Below are 15,815 nucleotides of genomic sequence, written 5' to 3' on the forward strand. Positions count from 1 at the left end.
AAATAAACTACATAGGAGTTAGTGTTCTAGACTAAGAACAACTCTAAGCTTGATCCTGACTTTGGACAGAGATTTCTGCAAGAAGATGATGCTTTTTTGAGATGAGCAGCTGGGACAGCTGCTGTCCGTGTTTCTGCTGGAAACCCAGCCTGAAAAGTTTGTGAATTTATTCTGACCTCCCATATTGCCAATGCAATAATCTTGCTGCTGTTAGAGAAGTATCCTTACTATGTCCAGGAAAAGGGAAGATGACAACCCTCTCGGCTGAAAGAAACGCACATTTCCCCTTTCAGTTTTTGTGTGTGTGTGTGCGTGTATATATATATATATATACACGCACACACACACATAGATAGACTTCCATACGCTTGCCTGTTTTTGAGCCACAAGCAGAAGTCCCCGCGCGGCCCCCAGAGCAGCGGCACAAACATCGAGGGGCTGCATGACGCGGAATGAACATCGCTGTGTGCCCCGTGTAAAAATCACACAAACCTTACTGCACATCCAGATCTATAGACCCATATAGACTTATTCTGCTTTAAATCATCTCTGCTACACCGATCTTTCCTTCCCCATTTTTCAACCCCAAAAGAATTACCACTTCTTTCCAGACAAGAACTTCTGCCAATATTCTGGAGGGCTCCAGTCCAAACCACACATAGTTCAACAACAGCAGAGTCGAACAAAAAGGAAAACTATAGCTTTTTTTTTTTTTTTTTTAATTATACCTTGTGAAAGTAAAGCTGAGCAGGGGAAAAAAGTAGTCAAAGTCATTGATTAATTCCAGAGTAATGAAGATGGTTTATAGCCCACTGGAATAAATATTCTAAGTTTATCAGATTTATCACCATCCTTTAATGTCTAAACTCAAGGTGGCTCTACAGAAAAGCAAATTAATACTTTACAGGCAAGGGTTTCATAACTAGGTCAAAGCAGGGGGGTGAAGTTTTAAATTCCTACTCACCCAGCAGAAAAAAAAAAAAAAAAAAAAACACAACAGGATCAACCTCCTTTCCCAGGGATCCCCAAGGTTTTAACAGGAAAAAAATTCCAACTTTGCAAAACTGCAAAATACAGCCTCAACGCTGCTTAATTGAAGCCTCCCCAGGACCATGACTTGAATTATGACCCAACTTTCTCCTAAGCTACAGAGCACAGCTCTTTACTGCCGTTATCAGAAATGCAAGGTTTTCAATAATGGAAAAAAATTAATCTAAATCTGTGTCAAGAGGTAAAGCTACACAAAATCACAGAGGCAAAGGAACTGGAAAAGTGTAAGTGGGAACTGGAACTACGCTGAGGCATCTGATGGACTTCACTGGTTTTTACCTTCAAATGTTAAAGCTATGAACACTTATGGTTTTAACAAAAAATGTCTCGCTGCTTTGCCCAGTACACTCTGTCCTCCTTGTTTGTATCCGAGAGTTGTTCCAAAGAAATTTAACAAGGACTAGGCAAAAAAAAATAGAGTCCAGTTTTGTCTTCATTCCTCTGAGCCACTGTAAATTAAATATGAATACAGAAACTACTTCTGTGAGCAAAGGAAAGCTCTGCATGGGGAAGAGGTGGGTTTTTAAGCTGAATTTTCCCTAAACAAAGCACTCACGTCAGTGACACCCGACCTTAAAGCCACCACCTCCTCCTGGGGCAGGAGCTTCTGGAAGCAGCAAGACCTGCCTGTGGCCCTGCTCAAACGCACACAAATCGCACGGTACAGAACACACAAAAGCCCTACACTTGCAATCTAATTTGAATCCTTTTTATTTTTTCCTCTCCTTAATTTAGCATTACAAACCAGTAAGTCTAAGTCTCAGCAGCATCCTGGAGGAATCCGCATCTCAGCCAGATGTACCAGGAAGACACCACCAGGTGACCAAACCAGCATTAATCGCTTCACTGACAACCATTCTGGTGTGTGCAAAAAACATCAAGGTTGAGCTTTTTTGTTCACGTAATTTGCTTACTAAATTTTGCTGCAGTGCCCAGCGGCGTCTGGGCACGCGGGGCTGGAAGGGGCCGCGCTGAGCCAGGGCTCCAGCCCGCTGCCGCGCACACCTCGCCGCTCCACTTACCTGCCTTGAAGATCTCATTAATCCTCTTGCTCATCACCACCGAAGCTTACACAGGAGCGCCTCAAAGCTTGGCGCTGTTTTGCAAGTATGACATAAAAACAAAAGAAACAGATGAAGCGGCTGTGGGGACCGCGGTGGGAAGAGAGAGTGCGACCCCACGTTCTGCTCCCCCAGGTACAGGCTCCACGGGGATGGAAGGATGAAAACCTCTCCTTGGGTGCCTCTCAGACCACAGGAATAACCCCCAATAGCAGAGATTTTCTACAGCAAATCTAACCCGCACTTTGCATATGACCTTGAAATAGGGGACACTTAAAAATCCATATGCACGTACACATAGAGCTGCACACGTGTACCCAGCGCTATCTGTGCTTTTTAAAAGCTTTCCTATCTCCAGCAAGATTGAGGTCAGGGGAATGAGGAAAGTTTCTGTATCTTTAACCAAACCTTCGAGTACATCATTCATATTCAGGTGCTCCTTACACTAAAGCACTAAAATAACCCAGAAAAGGGGAGAAGGGACAAGGGAGAAGATAACAATACAACAAATAGACTTACTATCAGTCTCCGAGCTTAGTTGCTCAAGAGAACTCAGGAGTACTACAGCTGGTTTATTCCTTTATTATTACCCAAAAGCACAGAAACCTTTCATTAAACCTCTCACAAGTTAAAGTTCCAAAGCAAAGCTCTCCAGTGAATGTTTTTCTACTGACTTAAAATACATTTCTGTGAATATTTCTTTCCTACATTATCTTCCACCAAAATATGTATTTCTAATACAACACTTAGTTCCAATTAAGAAAATGTTGAAAGGCTTCCTGCAAAAAACAAACACAGGATATTGGCAAGACTACAAGAATGAGGTAAAAACTACTGAAGACAAAAAAATAATTTTCTTCTGTGTAACATGAAAAGGAAGTATATTTCTTATATGACACCAGCAGTAAGTCTAGATCCCGCAAACAACAACCAGAGCTATTCAACATCAACCTTGTCATCCTTAGACCGTTAGTTTAAACAGCTGAAAAGTTCTATAAAAGGATGAAAATGCCTAAAATGAAAGAACTGCTCCTGCTGTACCTCCCCACATCCACACTGACCAGCTCTCTCCTTTTTGCAGCTCCTCCAGGTATTTTCCCCCGTGTTAGTTTGCGGTCAGTGTTGGGCCGAGCACTCGAGCTCAGCTAAGCCAGACTGGGAGTCAGGCCTGGGCCAAGCTGGAGGTGCCCGGGGGCACAAACACCCCCAGTCCTGCCTCCCACCAGCCTGGAAACAAACTGGGGGTCAGGACTGCCGGGAAATTCTGAATTAACATCAAGTGTTATCACCTGAAGCCAAGGAAAGTCACAGATAATGGACTCTCTAAAACACCTGAGCTCTGCCCAGCAGAGTGCAAGCCTCCCTGCAAGATGCACAACTTTTGGGCTAATGGCTTTTCCTGAAAACCACCAACGCCTGCAAGTATTAAAATTTTCTAGGGCTACACAAGGAATCGGCAGTGGAATGCCAGGTCCTTCTCTCTGGCTGCCAGGAACAACAGATGCACTGTTCTGGGCTTCTCAGTCCTCAGAGACCCTCCTATGCTGCAAATCCTCCAAAATATTCATTACAGCCAGGCCTAAGTCCTCCAAGAGCTTTCTTCATTGTAGCGGGGCTGTTCCCATCGCGTGCAGGACCCGCCGTGACAGCGAGGGCACAGGACCCCTGTCCTGCTCCACCTCCAGCAAAGCCCATGCAGATACAACAGGCCCTGGGATGCACCCGACGCGAGAGCAGAGCTGCTCAGGTCATTGCTGCTTGTATATCATTGCAAGATAATACTGTATTTTTACATTTTTGTATCATAGGATGAGTCCAGATACGTGCGATACGCAAACTCCATCAACATCCAACAGTTGTTGTCTAGATCAGGCAGAAGCCAACCCTGCCAGCAGTGCCGAGCGTGGGGCTGGCGCGAGGCTGGAACACTGGACGCCACCTCCACAGACCCCTCGGCATACGTGGTACTTCGGACAACCACCAGAACAAACGCGATGAAACCTGGACTCCAGTGATGGGAAGGGAGCAAAACCTCTGGAGAGTGTCCGTCCTCAGGCTGCAAAGTCCTTCTATACTAAAAAAAACGTCACCACTGTCCCCCCCGTGACAGTGCTGGAGACAACCCAGTAACCAGCATCACGTGTCCCAAAACACCAACATCATTACTGGACATCAACCCATTTCCATTCTGCAATTTAAACCTACAAGTGAAATCCCAGCCCTGGATAACTGTCTGTCTGTCCGTCCTGCCATCGATGCTGTTTCAATGTTCCAGTGACTCCCACACCACAACCACCTCTCCCTCCACGACCCTAATTACCAACAACGACTTCACATCAGAACTACCAAAGCCAGCCCACCTGGATTATTAATTCACCTGGACAAAAATGACTAAATAAAGATTAAGAATCCATGAGAAATCCACGAAAACCAAAACACAACATCCATTTTCTAAACCCCTTGTACGCACACCGACCGCATCCTTCGCTCCCAGGAGCGGTTCCGCGGGTGAAGTTACACGTTGCTGTTTGACAGGGGAGACCCACGCGCCAGGAACAGCTGCTGTGATCCGGAGTAACCTCTGATACTGGCAACCGTTTGAATTTAAATTTCAAATAAATTTAGATGAAAGATTAAAAAACGTTGTTCTGCCTTTCCAGCACTGAGGAGATGCTTGTCTTGTGTAACGAGGGAGCTCACAAAAATAACAAGGGAGAAGATTTACACCCAAGCTCCTCAAAAAAATAATGAATTACTGATTTTTGCAGCTACTTAGTGGTAGGAGCAGATGGTTACAGGCAATAGTATTGACAGCTTCACAAGCTGCCACCCCCAAAGGTGAGCTGCTAACTCTGTTCCAAATTCAAGAGTTCAAAGCATTACAGCTGAGACGGCTCCTGGGGAAACAGGGAGTTTCAGCCATTCCCCCAGCGTTGCAGAGATCTGCTTTACTGCTGCACCCTGGCACTGCCTCCCCTTCCAAAAACCCCCGGGCGTCCTGAAAAACACCCCAAAATCCCTTCTCCCAGCTCCCGTCCATCCCCAGATGCGGGAAGCAATTCGCCTCATCCAGTCTCAATCCCAAATCAAAATACTAATTAAAACGTTAACTTGTTAAAGACATTTCAGTGAAGTATCTCTAAATTTCTGCTGGAGAAGTCCAGCAAACTACTATAACACAGGGATAACACGCAGCGTCGCAAAATCTGTCAGAATACCTGCATTCTCAAGCATCTAATTAAGTCAGTAATGAATTAGACTGAGCTCGCAAATCTCAGCCCTTGTTGTCTTGCTCTTCTAAAATTAAAGCTCTGCCAAGAATTTAACCAAGGGAACAGAAATAACGATAATGCCGAGTCTCCATCTTCACACTTGACAGCCAAGACTTCTCAGAAGCATTTCCCGTTTTTATCAGAAGTCCCCTTCCAAAGAACACCTATAAAGTCTATCCATCAATTTTGCATTTCCTTTCAAAAATAACAATTTCCCCCTTTTGCAGGTACATATTAAAGAAACAGGCAGCACCTGCCAGTCACAGTCGGACGCTCCGGTGGTTTGGCCAAACCGTCTTCCGTGCAAGGTTTCCATATAACTCACACTCCATTTTTTCCTGCCACTTTACACCACCCAGCACTGATCCCCATATCTCGGGGTGTCAGGCAGGTGACCGGGACCTCCCAGACACCGACTGTCCCACCGGCAGCTCCATTGGGGATGCCCGAGTCACCGAGCCGCCTCCCTCGGTACCCGCACAACGGGAACACACTCCCCCAAACACCAAAAACTGCTTTTCCCCCTTAAAGAACTCTGGGATTTGAGCGTCAAAACCACCAGGCTCACAATTCTCTATACTGTTATCTAAAAGAGCAAAAGATAAAGGAACGGGAACATTCTACACTATTATTCATTCAAGGAGCACAACCGTGAGCCTGGTCTATCAGCAGCCCGTGGGTCTGCAGGCTCCTCGGGAAGGAACAGATTGCGCACCTCTTGCTGCCAAATGCATCGGCTGCACTGCATCACAGCACGATGGAGATCTCTGAAAACAAACCACTCCAGCCATGCTTTGTGTCATCCTGCCACTTCCCTGCAAAGCCCGTCAGCCCGCGGCCAGGGCGCCGCTGCCTCCGGCAGAGACCACAGCTGCAGCCTCCGTCAAGAACACAAAACACCCAGAGATCAGTAAAACCCTCGCCCCAACCCCTGCACCTCACCTCTCCAGGGCCGGGTCCCTCCTGCAAGGGGCACGCGGACCCGCCTGACACCGCTTTACCTGCGGAAGGTCGCGCCCCGAACGCGTCGCACAGCCAGGGCAGCAGGAACTGGTCGTTAGGCACCAACCAACCTCCGAGTCCCTTCCTGAAATCGTCTCCATGTGTCGCCCGGGCCACGTGCCTCACGGGAACCTTCCCCCGTGAAACATTAATAACACTCTGCCAGTTACTGGAAACGATGATCCTGTGCGCCGTCTATGTTACAAGCTTGTTTTAATGAACTTGTTCCTAAACTCAGCTGTGATTTTTCTGTGTAAAATACATTAGCTGATACAAATCTGCAAAATCTTAACTCAAAAGTATACTTTTTTTTTTAAAAATAGGATTTTTGTAGTCATAATGTAGTCCTTTCAAAGAATAAAATTACTCAAAAACTAGCAGAGTCAAAAAAACCAACCAAACAAAAATTATTTTCCATCTTTTTCGGTAATTATCGCCACAGCTTTGTCTAGTTGTAAGCAGGACACGAGAGGAAGGAGGCCCAGTGTTCTATGTGCTTGTGAACTGCTCTTACCAAGAACTTCCTTCGGTGTCGTGGTGAACACGCAGAACTGAGCTACACCCAGAGAATAAGTCAAGCAAGACATTTTTCAAAGCAGTTTCTGCTTAGCTCAGACCTGTTCATTACGGGCACTGCATTGTGCACACGGACCAGGTTAGCTTATTAGCAGCAGAAAGGCTGGTGAAAGTGAATTAATGCGAGCGCTTCACTCTCTAACATTTGACATGCGAGAAAGGAACCTCCCTACCCACACTTCTCCTGAAAGTTGCCTTCAAATCGAGGGCACGTAGGTGGCATCTGCCAAAAGTGGCATGTGAATAACATTGGCAATTTAACAAATTCTGATAAAATACAGAGAACTGTAAAAGCAGCAATTCAAACACTCAAATCAGATGCTTACACTGAGATTACAGCTTTTTCATTGGGGTAGAGGGAAGGATTTGAAAGATCTTTTCTGCAGGTGTCAGAGGTGTTTGGTGTCCAAAAATGCAAGTTCCTTTGAGCAATGAAGAGACCCGGGCTCACAATAAAGCCACCTCTGCTTGCGGTGAAGATACGGCTTCGAAAATTAAATGCAGATTATCCAGAAAATGGACAGACAGAAAAGCTCACGGCTCCCGAGGGCCGTGGAACCCAGCTCAGGCTCACTCAGGACAGCGTCCGAGCGCAGCCCGGGGGAGCCTGGGCCGGGAATTCTGACCCACCTCCCGGCACAAACCCAAACGGCCTCCTCCGGACAGTCCAGGCAAACCTGTACCTGGAAAACCACCCAGCTGCAATAAGGCACTTCCAAAATGTGTGGTTTTTTTCTGAGAGAAAGGGCTCCAGCACTGCAGGGGCGGGTGAGGCCCGCAGCAGGACTCAGTCGCACCCACAAGCCACACAGTTCTCTCTTTAATGCTACAGGAGACTATTAATTCCACCTGCACGCGGCTCCAGGCCCTGCCTCCCAGCACCTCAGAGTCTTGCCCCCAAAGCCAGCGTTTCCTGCCACGCCACCCAGAGCCTCAGCACTCAGCTCGGCCGTGACCGACCCGCCAAAGAAAAAACACGCACGGTGCTGCTGGTGCGTGACCCTCCAACCCCCCTCATCGGGAAGGGATAAGAATTGAAATGTGGAAAAAAAGGCTGGAGGCTCAGAAGAACACTTCTATGCAAAGAAGCGTCTTCCTTGTGGAATACTAAGCTCTATTTCCCCCAAAGCAGTAAAAATTGAAAACTGTTTATGAACACATTTAAGAACATTAATAGAAAAATAACAAGCAGTTAAGTAAAGTCACATTCCACCTAAACAACACGACCATTATTGCAGCATCTGACTTTCAGAGGACAATTCAATCCTGGCAGCATGTACTGTAATTGCTTTTCCACAACGGGCCTCAGCTTTACAATTGTCTCCTTCTCGGGAGGTCAGAACGCGGCTCGGCTGCGGCTCTGAAAAGCAATTCTGTTCAGCAGCGCTACCTTATTCATTCTTTTAATCTTACACCTACATATTCATGATGAACTCTGTAGAATACCAGTGCCGAAGCCGCCATCAAAGGCCGCTGTAATCTCTGTGTGGATAAAGCCTTGACCCCCGTGCTGCCCAACGAAGCCGTTGGGAAGCACGAATCCCACCAGCGCTGGGCCCGGAGCTGCAAACCCGGCGAGGCCCCGAGCGAGCCCAGGGCAACAGCCGCTTCTCGCTGCCAACAACGAAAAAGCAGCTGCAGCGACGAGTCTGGCTGGTTTCAGGCAAACCTTTCAAAACAGTTCAGTGAGAAAATACCTGTCCTACTCGTGGTGCGAGAGCTGCCGTGTTGCAGCCGTCCGGGCTGCGTGAAGCTGCCATCTCACATAGTCGACTGAACTCCCTTTTTTTCCACCCACTTGCATGGGACCTCTGCTGTTATTACTGCACAAAGCTGCAGTAAAAAAAACCAAACAAAACAACAAAACAAAAACCCCAAGTCTGTTGTAGAGAACCGAGCGTAGCAATGTTTGCAGCAACTCCCGTATTTCGCAATGAAGGAGCCATCCACCGAAATGGAGAAATCTCGGAGTTTCCCAACCCTTCCTGCAGCGGCACGGGCCCTGCGCTCCCTCCAGCACCCACCACAGCGCCAACTCAACCGGGGCAGCACGTCATACCACCAACCAGCCGCAAAAACCTCTACATATTTCCATTTTATTTAAACGCAGAATATCTCGGCGACCAGGCTAACAGCATGGCATCACCAGCAGCGGGACTGGCACGTGAGATGGGAATAAACCACCTCCCAGGGACAGAAACACCCGCACCACATCTGCAACCGACGGGAAGGGCGCAGTGGACACTCCTTAGTCCCTTTCCAGCACAAGACCCACAAAGCAAAATCACTCTTCTTTCCTTTTTTTCTGTTTGTTTCACGAGTCAGGGAAACATCTGACTTGATACTAATTATTTCTTTCTACACAGTGTGAATATCTTGTCACGTCACACATCCTCAACCTTCATCTGTCAAGTTTTTCCATCCACGGTTTCAGCTAGAGCCATAATCAACATATACACAAAGTACAAAACATCCAGAGAGAAAAGGGCTAAAGAGATGGAGAAAAAAGCAGATGTGGCAAACTTTTCCAAAGGGCATCTGCCACAGCAATGTGGTGTATAATATAAGCTCTCAGGAGTAATCCTAAAAGATATTAGTGGCCAAAAGGCAAGTGATGCAGACAGAAGGCCCTGGAGAGACGCAGTCTGCCATAAAGCTCCATAATCTGTCAGGAAGCAAGTAATTTTGCCCAGTGGGCAAGTCTACTATGCAAATCTGTTTGAATGTTTAGTAAGTTTTCGTTTAAGTGAAAGGTACTGCAATTAATACTATCCTGTTTTAAAAGTATATCTTGCATTCAAAAAAGCGAAACGCCATTTACTTCAAAACTTGGAATAAAAAAAAAAAATCTTTGCACCAAGCCATGAAATATAATAGGTAGTAAACAGCCTGTTTTCTAATGGATGTCAGGATTCAGCTCGGTTTTTGCAGGGACTGCAGAGCAGCCATCAAGGCAGGAGTTACTGCACAGCCAGCAAAAGGGCTCACACTCCATCCGCTTTCATCACTCAGCTGCAGCAGGGGAGTCACTGATGCCTCGCCTGGTTTGCTTCACCTTTAAAGGCTTCTACTGCTATTAATATTCACCAAGGGAAACTGAAATAACGTCTTGTCTCCACCTGAATACCTTGGAATTATTACAGACAAACTAAACTGGAATTATTACGGATAAACTAAATGCAAAGATTGGGGTTTTTCTTCTCAAAACCCAGGACAAAAGAAACCTACTGGCTTGCAAAGCCGCCTGATAAAGCAGATCTGCATTTCCACACAGGAGTAACCCACAGCCTTTATCATAACGATCATTTCAGAGGTGATCCCGCTGCAGCACAAACCCAGAGGTCAGCCGAGCGCCCCCGCTGCAGGTTCTCCACGGGAGCCTCTCCGCGGCCTTTCTGGCAACACTGAGATGACCTTGAACTTCACGCCACTGCCACGACACACGCAGCGACGCTGAGCACGCGGGGAGCGGCCAACAACGGCTTTTATTCAGCTCGAAAAACACCGAACTGCCAGGAACGCGGAGAAAAACAGCACGAACCGGCTCCCTCCTCCCGGCCACACCTGCAGCCGACAGCACCGGCCCCGCTCATCTCAGCCTCTCGCAAAACGCTGGAGCAAAAATCTCTTCCTCCCGCCCCAAATTCCACCCCAGGAGAGCCTGTCCTTCCTGCATCTGATAACGCTACCAAAAAATTCAATCCTAACGCTGAACCAAACTGCAGTCTCAGCATATTGGGAGGTTTCTCTGCCCAAAATGAAACACAGGTGCCATCTGTTTCAATTATACTAATCACAAGGAGACATTATATTGTGAAACTGGCACTTTTTAATAGACTTTTTCTTTTTTTTTTTGAAGTGAAGAGAAAGAGAGCAGCCCATGGTACACTAGAGCATATTGAACACCCAGCACGTGACAGCCCCAACCAGCCCCGCAATCCGCTGGACAAAGCGGCGCTGGAACTGCCCCCACCACGAAGTTCACCGGGGCTTTCACTGAGCTCAGGGAAAAACTCCTTACATGGGAAATAATATGAAAGTGAAAGGGCACCTCAGAACTAGAGACGCGTCCTAAGGTATTACAGTTAGTACCTTTAAGTTATTCCACAGAACTTTGCAATTTTTACCTTCAAATCTCAGAAAATAAAGAAAACATCAAAAAAAAAATATCCACACACCAATGAAAACATTGACATGGACACAAGCACTTGTTGGGTAATAAAAGAAGATGTGGACAGAAACAAGGTAAATATTTACCGATTCCATAGTTGAAAGCTGTCTTTAGCAGGACATATATTAAAATCCAACAGAGGTGTGTCCCAAAAACGCTGTGTAATCTGAAAAACACAGGAATTACTTCATTAGAAAACTAAAATACACAATTTAATTTTATTCACAACAAGCATGCTATATTTGAGTACACGAAGGCTACCAAATAAAAACCCTTCCCTAATCCAGAAACAAACTTTCTGATAAATAAACCTTCTGATAACAAGTCTGTACAAACAGAACAATAAAGAAACTGTGGAAAGCTTAGCAGAGCATCGACCAAGTTCTGTAGCTTTCTGACAACAGACTAAAAAAAAAATTTAAAAAAAAATGTACTGGTCTCGAGGTTTCTGTAACAATCTGTGTGGTTTTACAGGCATTTTTTAAATGAAAAAAGGTACGTCGCATCCCCAGCGGTGAGAAACCCCTGACCCGACAGTCCGCAGGGATGAGCGAACTGCCCAGGCCGCGATCCCAGGTGCCCTGTGCCGGTGATTCACCTTTTAAACACCTTCTGCCGAATTACCCGCCACACGAGCACTTTCTTTTCAAGCACACCTTGGATCCTTGCTCTGAAGAGCAGTTAATCTATTACAAATCTCTAACATTGTCGTTATTTTTTAAACAGCTCCTGCTCCACCTCTCGCAGATATTTTTCCAGCTACAAATTCCCAAAGTGAAATTTCTGGTGCTGGGCAGGAACCAGCCGGAGCTCTCAGCACCCAAGGCAAAGGGGAATTACATTCAGAAACCGGTTCCTAGAAGGCCTGGCAGACGATTCCCAGCCCAAAACCCGGTTCCTGAGCCCCGCGCCCCTCTCGGGCAGGGAAGGCTCGGGGTGACCGTCCCCGGCAGCCCCGGTGCTGCTGCTGAACCCGCCGCGCTCTGCCCCACCGGCACCTTCCTCCGGAAGAAATTCATCTCCCGGCCAGAGCAAACCAGTCTGTTCCAGACGAGATCTCCACAAACGTCACTGTGGTTTTTCGGGTGATCTGGCCGGCTCCCTGGCTGCAGAGGGGACACGTTTGGGACAACACGGCGGGGAGGAGCCACACAAGTCACAGCAGCAAGGGCGAGCCTGAACTGCTCACAAGCACACTTGAGGCTTTGCAATGTGCGAGACCAGAGAGCTTGGGCAGAGCCACGTGTAAAACACTATTATCCTGGATTCTGTGTGTCCACGATGAACCAAACCACCTCCAGATACCTGCTCAGCATTAGCAGGTTCTCACTGGTAGCTGTAAGGGACCTGCACATATGGAAGGAGTCAACATACGCTCTAAGCAAAACCGCGGAATTTCTTCAAAACGTGCATTAGACACCCAACCGCAATACCTGAGCTCCGGTTGTACTTCCACAGCGAAGCAGCTCAATAAAGGGTCTATTTAAACAGAAATGAGCTGTGCCAGGCGAGCGGCAGCCACGGCAGCGCAGGCCCCGGCCAGAGGGGTCGCTGGGAGCCCCACATCTGCTCCTGCCGAACTCCCCACCCAAAACCCCGTGTCCCGTCTGACCTCTAGACCATGTAAACCACACCGAGGGACACGGCAACCGACCCCCGCTCCAGCTGACAACGGAAAACTTGGATTTCTTCTAAATCACCTTTTCTTCTAAAAGGAGAAATTCTAAAACCTGATTTTATACTCAAAAACTTACATATAGAAAGTCACAAGTGGGGAACTACAAAGCACAAGATGTGTTTTTCTCAGAACATTTTCACTCGCTTGTTCCATTTGCAGCCGCCCCTTACGAACTGCTAAAGACCCCACAACTCACACCGACCAGCTCCAGCCCAAGGACCGTCACCCACTGCTCCTCCTCCTCCTCCCACCTACACCCCGCTGCTGTGTTCTCTTCCTAACACCTCTCACACTGATGCTTTTACCGTGGAAGTCCTTTGGAGCAGCCAGCCACCACTGTTTAAACCTTGTTTTAACCTATTATCATTCTCCCAAATTCCGCCTGCACCACTTTAAGGCCCGGCCTGCTCACACCACGCTGCTTTAAACAGCAACAGATTTAGTTTCCCACAATCATTTCACAAGTTCGCAGTCAACAGGACTGGCCTATGCAGAGCTCGTGATGCGGAGTCCAATTTTATACTCTACTGCTTACAAACCGCTGCTCTGGTGCGGCTGGGTGTGCAACACCCAACGGGATGGGCTTTGAAGAACCATCAAGGAGAGTCCCCGAGATGAACACGCACAGAACCCGGGAGAGCCTCCTTTGTTTGGAAAAACTTCTACTCCCTGATGAAAGGTCGAAGGGAAGATGTCGAGATGAGCAACACAGCTGCATCCAGGGTAGAGCTGCTACCAGTTGAGTCTTGGGAACCACAGTGAAAAGGAACAGGCCAAAATAAACCCAAAAACCCAAAGGAACACGCAAGGGCGCATGGTCCTGGCTCAAAGGAAATCCTGCAGCACGTCGACTTTTCCAGACAAGCAAAAGGGAAGCAAATGAAAGTTTTCTGACACTCTTCTTTCAAAAGAGCAAAGGAGATGGAGACACGCGGCTACCTCAGGGTTTTTTCCAAGGCGGGTCGTGGGGCCCTGAGGGATCCCCCGCAGCCCCACGCGCTGCGACGGCGACACCCGCGCAGCAGCTCTGCCACCATCGTTCTCCTACTCCTGTTACGCTCTTCTCCTCCATAATAAGTCACAACTCTAATTAGAGATACCCACTTAAACAGAGACAAAAGATAAACCGGGGAGAAGAAAAAAAGAGCTGAACTTCCAACTACATTACCTGGAAAATCAGTAGTGCTACTTGCTGACAGCAGTGATCATCATCAATTCTGAACAAAATCATCCTAAAAGTCTACAGAAATCCTGTCCCATGACATACTGATACACAATTTTGAGGATCTATTTATATCTGCTTCCTGGCCTACATACAGCAATTTTATTCATCGCTTAGCTCGCATATAAAATATATATTAGTATTGTAACATTGCAAGAGTGATCATCTCTGAGCCAAGTAACTTCCACGACAAACACTGTACCATTTTTATGAAATGGTTGTCACGTCATTTAGGAAGTACAGCGAACACTTCAGCAGAAGATGCCAAACCCAGAGATGACGGGCAGAACCTCACTGGCTACACGTTCTGGCCACTCGCACCATGTTCCTCTTCTGCAGAATCCAACATTTCAATTTAAAACCAACTTCACTTCCAAAACCTTAAGTTATCATGAATAGACACGTTTATCCATCCAGTTTTCTTAGCTTCAGTCTGATGAAAAGGTATCACTGCACAAACTAACGTCACCATCCTTGTTTTCCCCCCGGTGACCAGTGGCCGAGCTCAGTGCAGCTGCACGACCTGCTCTGCAACACAAACCGCTCGTCCTCCCTGTGCGCTGAAATGGCAGGAAAAGGACCAAATAATTAAGTGTTCAAGGTGACCAGATCCAGGTTCAAAACAGGCTCAAGCTTTCAAGACATGCGATGCTTTATTTTATATTAACATCAAGTAATTTGGAAACTCTGTATAAGCAGACAGTTCCATTAAAAAAAAAAAAAGTGTTTCAACCTCTGAGTTCTCCCACCAACTCCTGCTCTTTAACACGTTGTCCTCAGCAGTTCCCACTGATTAGTTATTGATTCTTGTTGCTGCGCTCCCAGACAGATCAGTGAACTTCAGATTTAGAGCACACGGTGCAGCTTTTCCCAGCGCTCACCAAAAAAAATTAGGAATTAAGTAATTCAAACTTCTTCAATTAAAGGGTATGTTGTAACTTTAGAGAAATCAGTATTTGTAGATGGAAAATGCTTTACGCTCACAAGACATGACCTAAAAAATAAAAAACAAACCACCACAAACAAACTACACTTGCATTAAGATTAACTATGGACTATTTCCATCAAAGCAGTTTGGGGCTGGCAGGGAAACACTAACTGGTTCCAGCAGCGAGGCAGGAGGTGGATTCACAGACCAATTCAGCCATAAAAGAATAAAACTCGACCAGCTCTGTACAGATAAAGAGACACTTAGAAGGGTCTCTATGAAAAATGTGCTTCAGATCCAACAACGTTATACATCCAGCTATTTCTGAATGTGATCAATTGAACGCAACAAGGGTTCCACGTTCCAGGGAGCAGGAAAGAACCCATCTGCTGAAGTCGCATTTGAAAGAATCAAGAGGCCAACCTCCCCATGAGCAAGTACTTTTTTTTCTTATTAGTGCTTCTTTGAAGCAAAAAGTACGAAGTTGTGTTTAGATTTAAAGAGAGACTTGCATCAGTTCGGATTTTACGGTGATCCAGACCTAAGGAGCGTAACAGGATCCCGGCACGAGTGTAGATTCTGGTTTAGACCAACTTGTAGCGGAAAAGGTCTCTAGGGAGCAGGGCAGCATTTCCCACAGCGCTCATCTGCCTCCCTCAAAATAATTTCAGCAAGAGACGACATTTCAATGAGGCACCGAGGGCTGCAGCACGAACGCGCGGCGCGGAACACGCAGACGGCACAGGGAGCTCCGGCGCCGGCCCAGCTCCAGCACCTCGCGCACAACTCCAGCAGGTACAACACGTGCGGAGGGAGGGAAACGGAGAAACGTTTCCAACGCGCTCCACGGGCACG

General features: G+C 47.0%; 1 protein-coding gene across 1 annotated transcript in view; it reads right to left on the reverse strand.

The window, feature by feature from the left end:
• ANKRD11 (ankyrin repeat domain containing 11) overlaps positions 1-15,815 on the reverse strand; it is a 141,374-nt gene that overhangs the window by 104,900 nt on the left and 20,659 nt on the right. Inside the window, exon 2 of the mRNA XM_065640605.1 lies at positions 11,219-11,298. The gene's annotated coding sequence lies outside the window, so the exon portion shown is untranslated. The remainder of the gene's footprint in view (positions 1-11,218; positions 11,299-15,815) is intronic.

The sequence above is a fragment of the Caloenas nicobarica genome, chromosome 9 (genome assembly GCF_036013445.1).
Source record: "Caloenas nicobarica isolate bCalNic1 chromosome 9, bCalNic1.hap1, whole genome shotgun sequence".
Classification (NCBI taxonomy): domain Eukaryota; kingdom Metazoa; phylum Chordata; class Aves; order Columbiformes; family Columbidae; genus Caloenas; species Caloenas nicobarica.